At 50.9% G+C, this 10,497-nt stretch overlaps 1 protein-coding gene across 1 annotated transcript in view; it reads left to right on the top strand.

The window, feature by feature from the left end:
* SEMA4A (semaphorin 4A) overlaps positions 1-10,497 on the top strand; it is a 106,107-nt gene that overhangs the window by 7,185 nt on the left and 88,425 nt on the right. The window contains exon 2 of the mRNA XM_015420285.1: positions 7,535-7,700. The gene's annotated coding sequence lies outside the window, so the exon portion shown is untranslated. The remainder of the gene's footprint in view (positions 1-7,534; positions 7,701-10,497) is intronic.

Here is a 10,497-nt window from a genome sequence, read left to right as displayed (position 1 = left end):
GATGCGATGGAGCTCTTTGAACTCTCCCCAGCTGCAACTGACTGGATTGAAAATCTAGATATTAGGATTTAGGGGGATTGCCCAATCGGTCTGCAGGCTCGCTGTATCAACTTGGTTATGTATATTATATTATTATACGCCTCTTGCGTAACTCTGACATACGATAAAGAAATAATAAATCCCACTAGTGGACACATGTTTCTGATGAGGTCAAGCTTCACCGCTTAATTTCTGCCTCTTAGGAAGCAGTTCACGCAGAGGTCATTTCGGGGGGGATCGCAGTCCCCCCTGGGTGAGGTGGGGGGGGCGGGGCACATGATGAACCCCCGCCCCCTGCTTCTGGCCGCCCCGCTTCCGACCCTCATTCAGCCAGGAGGAGGCAGGAGAAGAGGGGGGAGGGTAAGTTGCTTCCTCCCTGCCTCTCCCCACCCCTGCCTGCCTGGGGCCAGGGAGGGCCTTCGTGGGGCTTCCTTGCACTCCCGCCGCCCTTGCAGGTCCACTGCCGGGCCCCTCATGGGGCTCGGCAGTGGAGCTGCAAGGCCGACACCGGCGGCCGGGACTGTTGGGGGCGGGGTGTGTGGCCTTATGACACACTTCCGGTGATGTCAGGGGGTGTGGCATATGCTAATGAGTTATGCTAATGAGTTCCCCTAGCTCTTTTTCTACGAAACGACCCCTGAGTTCACGGCTTAGGAGACCTACCGGCACAACAGAAGGGAGCAGCTGTATGATATAAGGTTGCCAACCCTCAGAAGGTGGCTGGAAATCTCTCATTATTACAGCTAATCTCCAGGCGACAGAGGTAATTTCACCTGGAGAAAATGGCCACTACGGCAAACCCCGTCCCCCTCGGGCTCCACGCCCCCCAAATTTCCAGGTATTTCCCCACCTGGAGCTTGCAACCCTATGTATGTTGGTCCACCCAGCACAGTATTGCCTCTTCTGGCTGGTAGCTCACCAATATGTCTTTCTCATATCTGCTCCCTGGGACCCTTTAGGGAACTGAACAGGGGACCTTCTGCATCCAAAGCAGATGCTCTGCCCCTGAACTCTCTCTCTTTCTCGAGAGCACCAGGTTTGGGTAGAATATTTGTTTATTTATAGCTTGGCTTTCTCTCCTCACCTCTATTTTATTCTCACAGTTTTTTAGCGTTCGGCTCACACATTTTTGTCTCAGCTCAGGAAGGAGGGCTCCAGAGCAAAACTAATTTCTGTGGCAGCCAGATCGCTCACTCACAACTTTAATGCCGGTAGCTCACAAAGTAGAATTTTTGCTCACAAGACTCCACGGCTTAGAGGGAGCATTGCTCACAACAACCCTGTGAGGTGGGCTAGGCGGAGAGGGGGTAACTGGCCCAGAGCTTCCATGAAGGGGATTCAAACCTGGTTCCCCTCGATCCTAGTCCAACAGTAGCCGCTCCACCACACTGTCTGTATGTCTCTTAAACCAACGTATTTAAACAGGAGGGATGGTGGGGAGGTGGGGGGGACCCTGACTGATTGCAGTTTTCTCACTTCACCCGCTCCTGAGCATTTTCCTGTCAAAACTAAAGATCTGTTTGTTCAGCGTTGCGGTCACAAGATAGTATCCTGGGTTTCATTTCCGGCTCTAAATAAGAAGCTCTTTCCTAAACGGGTTTCCAGCCTGCAGAGACTGATGCAGACACATTGTTGGGGAGGAGGAGCTTTGATTTATTTCTGAAAAGGTGTGTGTGTGTGGGGGGGGGGGGGGACCTGGCTTGTGACCCTTTTTTATTGGGAGCAGATTGGGCTGAACTCCGTCCAGGAATGAGCCCAGCCGCGTCCCAGCAGCACTGGGAGTGATGCAGGGGAGGTTAGCCTCTGCCCTGTCTGTGTACAACTTCGGTCGCTTGAGAGACTGCGTGGTGTAGCCAGTGTGGTGTAGTGGTTAAGTGTGCGGACTCTAATCTGGGAGAACTGGGTTTGATTCCCCACTCCTCCACTTGCAGCTATTGGATGACCTTGGGCAAGCCATAGCTCTATCAGAGCTGTCTTTGAAAGAGTAGTTCTTGAAAGAGCTCTCTCAGCCCCACCCACCGCACAGGGTGTCTGTTGTGGGGAGGGGAAGGGCAAGGAGATTGTAAGCCGCTCTGAGACTCCGAGGGAAGGGCGGGGTGTAAATCCAATCTCCTCCTCCTCCTCCTTGTGCTGGACTAAGATCTGGGAGACCCAGGTTCAAATCCTTGCTCTGCCAAGGAAGCTGGCTGGGGGACCTTGGGTCAGTCACACATGCTCTCAGCCTAACCTACCTCACAGGGCCGTTGTGAGGATAAAATGGAGGAGAGGAGAATAACATAAGCCACCTTGGGTCTCCATATGGGATAAAGGCGGGGTATAAAGTATGTAAATATTTAAGCGTAGAGGTGCTGAATGTTAGAGGTTTAATTTGCCTGTTGTGACTCAATAGCTCTGGATTGCTCTACCCTCCGTAATGTCATTCTGGATCGTGTCAGAGATCCGTCATCTCCATGTTTCCAGAAGCATCCACCAGTGGAAATTCACGAGCAGAGTGCAACAGTCGACAACCCTCTTCTCTCCCCCCCTCCCCAACAGCATCAGGTTCTCAGCAGCGTCCTGGGTTTGAACATGGAGGTTCTGTTTGCCTGTCACGGCCACTCGCTGATGACGAGTCTGTCATGAAATGGTCTAACCGTAAGCCTGCTTTGTCAGAGTCGCCCGATAGCCTTCATTGTATCTTGTGGCAGTGAGTTCCATACGTTACACAGTATGTATGAGTCCTCCTGAGCCTATAGCTGTTGTTGACTTTCCATAAAATGAATGAAGATGCTTTCCTGGCTTGGCTGTACTGTAAGCCCACCCATACAGGGCTGGTTTCCCCTCTGAAGCGACTTGCGTAGAGGTCTCCCTTGTGCTACGTTTCTGGGCCGCTGCCAGGCTACTTCTCCTCTTTTCCATTCGACTTTTGCCCCCCTTTGGCCCTCCTTCCTTCCCTTTTCAGCTCCTTGCCAAGATATCTATAAGCCAAGAAAGGCACAATGGTGTGTGGAGTGCTGGCACCATCTGCAGAGGGTTTTCTCCAAAACAAGGGTAGCCGGATCTCGGGGAGTGACCTGCAGTTTCAGAACGTTTACGACCCTTTCATGAGAGTGAGGGGCTAGTCCGTGTCTAAAAGGGCAGGTGATCTCTTACTCATCTCTCTGCTTGTTTCAAGATCTTCTGCTTCACCCTCGAGGTGCCAAGCACAGCCGAGCTGATCTGCCAGTTGCCATCTTCAGAATCTATCAGGCATTACTAGGCCCCGCCTTGTTTCCATAGGCTCCACCTCCTGACCAACCAGGCCCCACCCCCTTGGGCATTAGAATGTGTGCCTAAAAGGACATGGCAAGTCTAGCCAAAACGCTCCCGGTTCTCCTGGCCCTTGTTCACCTTTGTGTGTTCTTTGACGAGGCAAAAGCAGTCCGCACATGCTCAGAGGCACCTTCCTATCTCTATTTCACTTTGTCTGGAATTTCACCCCCAACTGTTTTTGAGGCCACCCACCCTGGGGAGTTCCAGCTAATGTCTGCTTAACAATGTCAGCCGTTCAGCGATATTTTCTTATTATTTATTCTACACTTTTCTTCCCAGCGGGTTTTACGACACTTTCCCTTTCTCCATTGTATTCTCACAGTAACCCTGTGAGGTAGGTTAGGCTGAGGGTACATGACTGGCCCAATGTCACCCAGTGGGCTTCCCTGGCAGAGCGGGGATTCGAACCTGGTCCTGCCAGAGACTAGCCTGATGCTCTAAGCCCTGCACCACGCTAGTTACAGCAGATCACATGCCAGAGGCAGAACTCTTGTGTTGTCCCAGATGCTGGTGCTTCTCAGTGGAGTTGCTCCACACATCCATGCGAAAGTTACCTGCAGTTAAACTATCACAGAGTCTGGCTGAGGGCAGGAAGACTTCTCCCTCCCTCCCTCTTGGATCCTAAAATTTCCATAGCACCTGGAGTGTCGTGTGCAGTTCTGGAGGACTCACTTCAAAAAGGATGTGGGCAGAATGGAGCAGGTGAGAGAGCGATGAGGATGATCGGGGGCCTGGAGACCCAGCCCTTGGAGGAAAGGCTGAGGGACTTGGGAATGTTCAGTCTGGAGAAGAGGAGGCTGAGGAGGGGGAACAGGATTGCTTTATGTACTTGAAGGGCTGCCGCTTAGAGGAGGGCAGGGAGCTGTTCCTGTTGGCAGCAGAGAACAGGACTGGCAATAATGGGTTTAAAGTAAGGGCGGGAAGGTACCAGCTGGACCTGAGGAAAAACTTACTGTAAAAAGAGTTGTGCAAGAGTGGAATCAACTGCCTGGGGAGGTGGTGAGCTCCCCCTCACTGGCAGTCTTTAAGCATCAGCTGGACAAACACTTGTCAGGGATGCTCTAGGCTGATCCTGCATTGTGGAGGGGGTTGGACTAGATGGCCTGTAGGGCCCCTTCCAACTCTATGATTCTATGCTTGTGCAGTGCTATTTCCCCACCTCCCTCCCTCCTTCCTCCTGTCGGACCCCAAAAGGAGGGCTGCCGCTGGAGGGGAGAGGCGGGAAGATCAAACTTCACATGCACAACTTATCCTCCCTGCCTCCCTCTTTTTTTTACCAGTTTCTCCCCAAGGCTTCGTTCATGGTCACTGTAGATATTCAGAGAACCCAGTGAAAATGTCACATCCTGGACCCTGCCCAGAGCTCTGCAAACCCGCAAGGAGCTGGTTGCTGTGTGACCCTGTGGCCCGGCACGTACTGAGCGAGGCTTCCAGCTCGCCATAACCCCAGTCATTAGTCATATGATTAGCTAATCCGCGGGACAAAGAAAGAAGCTTGTGAGCTGGGTGCCTCTGGAGGGGAAGGGGAGCAGCAGTTTTCCAGTGCCACCCAAAGCAGCACTGGACCCTTCTAAACCCACCGAAATCCATTGTAACTGCCTAGGATTGTGCTGCGACTTGAGTAACCCAACCAAGGAAGGGGATTTTCTCCTCCCCTTAAGTGTGTGCTGGCCAGAGCTTGCAGAAAGAGCAAGATTAAAAATGTGATAATAGTTCCACAGCTGAGAAGCCAGATGATGTGTCTGTCTCTGCATCCGTATGTAGATTATTACAGAATCAGGAAAAGGCCGGAGATGTGTGATAGTGTTTTTCTTACCGGAAAGAGGTAAATAGAAGGGGGAAAAAACCCTGTCTTGGTGATAGGCATCTTTGTTTGTAGTCAGTGGGTCTTGCAGGGCTTTTGTGGTGGCGCAGAAGCCCACAGAACCTTCGTCTCAAATCAGATAGCACTGTAAGAACCGACGAGACCTGTTTGATCATAGAATCATAGAGTTGGAAGGGACCTTCAGGGTCATCTAGTCCAACTCCCTACACAATGCAGGAAATTCACAGATACCTCCCCCTCCACACCCCCAGTGACCCCTGCTCCATGCCCAGAAGATGACAAAAAACCCTCCAGGATCCCTGGCCAAACTGGCCTGGAGAAAAATTGCTTCCTAAACATCAGAAGTGATGGGTAACAGTGTCCCGTTTTTTGTCTCTCCCCCTCTAATGTTTTTCACTTAAATAACTTCATTATTTCATGACTCCTCTGTGGAACAGTTAGTAACCAATGTTCTTCCAAGGGAAACTGACCCTCCAAGCTGCATTTCTCACTGAGATGGTCTGCCTCTGTTGAGTTACACCACATCGGCCAGGAGGTGAGGCACACGTAGTGGATTCTTGCTGTTTTAAAAATCTCCCTGCATGTAGAAAACTAGTGTGTCAGGGGAAAGGCTGCTCCTTGACATCTAGATTTCTCTATGTAGGGGGATGTAGTTTTAATGCAAAGGTGCATTCAGTCATGAAGGTGACTACTCTGTGAGAACAGGGCCTCCAGACTAGTTGTGGTGGAAAGAGTCAGGTGTACTGTTCACATTTCCTTTCCCTTGTGTTCATGGGAGGGGGGCAGGGTGTGTGTGTGTGCGTGGGCACAGAGCTTCTCCATCTCTGGATGCTCCCTGCTGATCTGCACCTGCCTGCTGGTTCCCCGGCCCTTCAGATAGGAAGAGGTTTGCACTAATGGGAAGCGCCGTCAAGTCACAGCTGACTTATGGCGACCCCAAAGGGTTTTCAAGACAAGAGACCAACAAAGGTGTTTTGCCATCGTCTGCCTCGGCATAGTGAACCTGGACTTCTTTAGTGGTCTCCCATCCAAGTACTAACCAGGGCAGACCCGGCTTAGCTTCCGAGATCTGAGGAGATGGGGCTAGTCTGGGCCATCCATCCTCCTCCTCCTGGCTCCTTCCCTTCTTCTGGTTCCTTCCCTTCCCTGAGAGACAGTTTGCTATACTGGTTAAGAAGAGCACGGACTCTGATCTGGGTGAACCAGGTTTGATTCCCCACTCCTCCACATGCAGCTGCTAGCATGACCTTGGGTCAGTCACAAGTTCTTATTAAGGGCAGTTTCTGTCAAAGTTCTCTCAGCCCCACCTACCTCACAGGGTGTCTGTTGTGGAGAGGGGACGGGAAAGGAGATTGTAAGCCCCTCTGAGACTCTTTCAGGTAGTGAAGGGTGGGGTATATATCCAATCTCTTCTTCTTCTTCTCTCTTAGCCTGTGAGAAGGCCTGAGGGAGTCCTCTTTAGCCTCTGATGGCTTTTGCTGTGCCAGAGCCTGGGCCTTCTGTTAATTTTTTATGTTTTACAGGTAGAATTGAGCACTTGGGTGAGGGGGACTAAGCCCTACTCTCTCCTCTCCTTACACTGTAATGCTCCATTGTGTGAATGGTCCCCCACCCTCAGCTCCATTTTAATGCCATGGCTGCAATCAAACATCACGATAAATTCTGGTTTGTTAATGAGATTGAACTCCCGGTGGTTGTGACATCAGAATGGTTCAACAAACCGGAGTTTGTTGGCTAGCACTATACGGGAGTTTCAAACTAGGATTTGCCGCCGGTTGGTTAACTGGTTTGTACAGATTGTGGTTTGTTGTGACGTCTGTGGGCGTGTTGTGCGTCTACCATGTGAATTGCGTGTTATTTATATGTGTGCGTGTGTGATGAATAGTCGTTTTCCCCATTATTGGATTTTGCTGCTGCTGTATTTTATCACTTTTTAAGATGCCATTGGTGTCAGAGAGGGAAGGCAGAAATCATCTAGTAAGATTCACAATGTAGACACATGATTAAACTCATTATCTTGTTTAAAGAGCCCTGAGGGTTTGTTCCATGGTAGGGTGGGGTGGGGGACTCCCCACCGCATTTCCCTTTGTGGAGAATTTCAGTTTGGTTTCATGCTCTGAGCCAGCATTACCATCCTCCAATTTGCGGCTGAGGGGAAACGCCACACTTATCATCCTGTCTGGGGAACGTGATAAAAGGAAACGGCTGTAGGCTGATTATTTGTATTGTTCCGGGCGTGCCGGAGGTTGGGTCTGCTTTTATGAGAGGCTCTTACTCGCCTGGCTGGCAAACATCTGGCAGCTAGTGGATTTTGTTCGGAAGAAGGCGACAAGTGTGGAGCATTAACGTTTCCGTCTGTACATGTGCCTCTACCCCCAGCTGCCGTGCAATGAGTCCTTTGTGGGGGAAGAAAGCCCTTCGTCGTCGTCGTCGTCTCTCTGCCCGACCCCTACATCTGGAATTGGGAATCACTGGCAGGTCGTTTCTGCATGGCTAACGCCAGGGCTGTGTGAGCAGATCGCCGGAGCCTGGACCGCTGCTGGAGGTAAGCCGTCGCTATGGCAACGCCAGGATGTTCCCTGAGAAGAACCAGAGGGCTGTTGTGACACAGGGGGATGTGTTTGACAGAGGGGTTTTCCTCCTTTCAGTTGTGAAGAGCAGGTCGGTTTTGTAGCACCCGTCAGCTGGTGACCTCCAGTGAGCTGGACCAGAGCTGGGGAGGGTCTTCTGGTCGCGCCTGGGATACGATCATGCCGAGACAGCTGAGATCTAGGTCATGCTGAGCCACCAGGTAATTTTTTTTTTAAAGAATGCTTTTTCTTTGGAAATAATTAAAGGTGTGCGTACACATCTGGTTCGATAGACATTTTCTGTTGAAAGCGTGAAAAGCAGTCAGAGAAGTGTTTCATTTTTTTTAAAAAAACCCTACGGGTTTCCTCGATGGGAAACCCTTCAGAAAATTAAATACAAAGGGGAGGTGTCATTTGGGTCCCCCCCCCCCCCCCCCCCCCCTATTAATTTTTTAAAAAACCACCCCCCCCCCCCCTCTGCCTCACTGAATATTTGTAAATGAACCAGCTCCACACCAGTTCGTTTAGAAAGTAATTTAAATACACGTGCGTCTTCTGTTTGTGGGGAGAGTTTCCTTACACATTAGGTTGAGTCGGAAATCTGTATGTGAAATGAGGCGTTGGGAGATCTTCCCTGAAACCGGTCTCCCTCATACGATGCTTGGTGTGGATCGATGCTTGGTGTGGATCGTCAGGGGAACTGACTATGGGCTTCATGCTCAGGTGGCTGGAGCGGGCGGGGTGGATGGAGAAGGAGGAGGAAAGCAGCAGGCGTAATTTAATAAAAGCCGGGTGCTGCTTGAGCTATTCAGCGCTGGGAAATTAAATACGGGATTGTGCCAGGGCCCCTGGAGCATCCCTGCCTTCTTCGGAGGGCTTTGGTTCTGTAGACTTCACAGCCCGAGTTGGTCACGTCATGCTGAGTGGGCAGGTGGGGGTCGGAGGGAAAAGCGATGCGGGGGAACAAACGATTCTACGTGGGCCTGAAGTGTGGTCATGCCGCACCCAGCTGCCCAAACGAAGCACATCTGGAGGTGCAGAAGTGAGCCAGGAGCCGTATCGATGGTTAAAAGTGAAGTCACCCATTTTTCGGTTGTGGCTTTTCTGTCGGTTATCTGCAAGCCTCGGAGGGGCTGATCTGGGTGTGGGGCTTAGCGCAAGAGGGACGGAAACCAAACAAGAGTTTTTTTGGGGGTGGAGGGAGACCAGCTGGGCTTGGCTCTCAGATTTTGGGGGGGGTGGTTCTTGGACAAGTACTCTTCAGTAGGGTTATTAACTAATATGGCATGCAGCACTGGAGCTGGCCCCCTCCTGGAATACTCTGGGAGGGGCTCATGCTTTGCAAAATGTCTGATCGCAACCCTTCTCCTGCCCCACCCAGTAAGCACCTGGCCCTCTGATCTGAAGGTGCTTCAAAGCTCTCTCTGCACATTCGGAATGATCAAGGCAGCAGCTAATGAACTAGTCTTCAGGAGCCTTCGAGTGACTGTAGTAGCAGCTTTCAGAAGTGATACCTATTGATACCTGGGGGGACCCCTTCCTGCAATCTTGTAGCTGCCATCGCTGCTCACAGCCCAGTAGTCTGTGGCTTCTGATGACATGATGGAGAGTAAAGTCACAGGAGAAGAATATTCTCTGCTAAAACGAAGCAAAACCCAGTTTGGGGGTCATCAGCCGATGTGGATGGGCAATGCCAGAGGGGGGGGGGAGGGGAAAGGTGGCGGTAAAGCAGCCATCAGACCTACTAGCTGCTGCAGTCACTCGGAGCCTTCTGGTCACGTGGAGGCTGCTTGGGTGACTGTGAGACTTCTTAAGCCTTTGCCCAGAGGCTGGTCAGTTTCAACTCACTTAGGAACTGGACCTCCTGCTTCCAAATGCACTTGCCCAAATGCACTTGCCCGTTCTCCCCGTATGCCCCTCAGAGAGCCTTGTATTCAGGCTCCTGGTTGTCCCCGGCCCTAAGGATGTCCGCTTAGGGGCCTTTTCTGCCCTGGCCCCTGACTGATGGAACATGCTCCCGTTTGAGATCAGGGCCCCGAGAGACTCATTACAGTTTCACAGGGCCTGTAAGACAGAGCTGTCCCGCCAGGCCTTTGGTTGAGGCAGTGGACGCCCAACCATCTGGCCTCCTTTGCTGAAAACTGCCCTGTTACGTCTGTCCATTCCGTCTTTGTTCTGTCATCCAGTTAGCATTGCTGGAACTATGAATGTATGTCTTGGTCTGCCTCTTTTAATGTTTTAAATAATTTATTGTATTGTTATAATTGGTTTAATGGTTTTGTAACTATTTTGTTGTTAGCAACCCTGAGCCCGCTCGTAGGGAGGGCGGGATGTGTGGAACAAAATCAATCAATCAATCAATTAATTAAGGTTGTCTTTGGAAGCCCTCCCCTGGATTCCTCCCTCAACGAGGCATGTGATGACTAGAGACGGAGCCTTTTGTGTGGTGGCGCCTGCTTATGGAATGCCTGTCTGGTGCTTTCCCCCCCTTTTCTGTAGAGTTTTATGTGCCGGGTTAAAACTGCTTTTAGTCACTTGTGTTTTCAATAAATGAGAAGCTAACTGTTGCTCTGGCGGTTTGGTGGAGAGGCTGTTTTATTGGCATTTCATTCCTGCATTTTAATTGATAATTAGTGTTTCATTGCTAGAAACCGCTTTGGAAATATTATATTGAAAGACGGGATCAGTTCTCTGAATAACTAAGCTCCCATCTATGTAGGCAGTCAGTGCTCCCTTTCTCCTGTGTAGGAGAGACTACCACAAGGTAGTTTT

The sequence above is a fragment of the Gekko japonicus genome, unplaced genomic scaffold (assembly GCF_001447785.1).
Source record: "Gekko japonicus isolate JY-2015 unplaced genomic scaffold, Gekko_japonicus_V1.1 scaffold306, whole genome shotgun sequence".
NCBI lineage: Eukaryota > Metazoa > Chordata > Lepidosauria > Squamata > Gekkonidae > Gekko > Gekko japonicus.
Note: the sequence above shows the minus strand (reverse complement) of the source record. Positions and strands in the feature narration are given on the sequence as shown.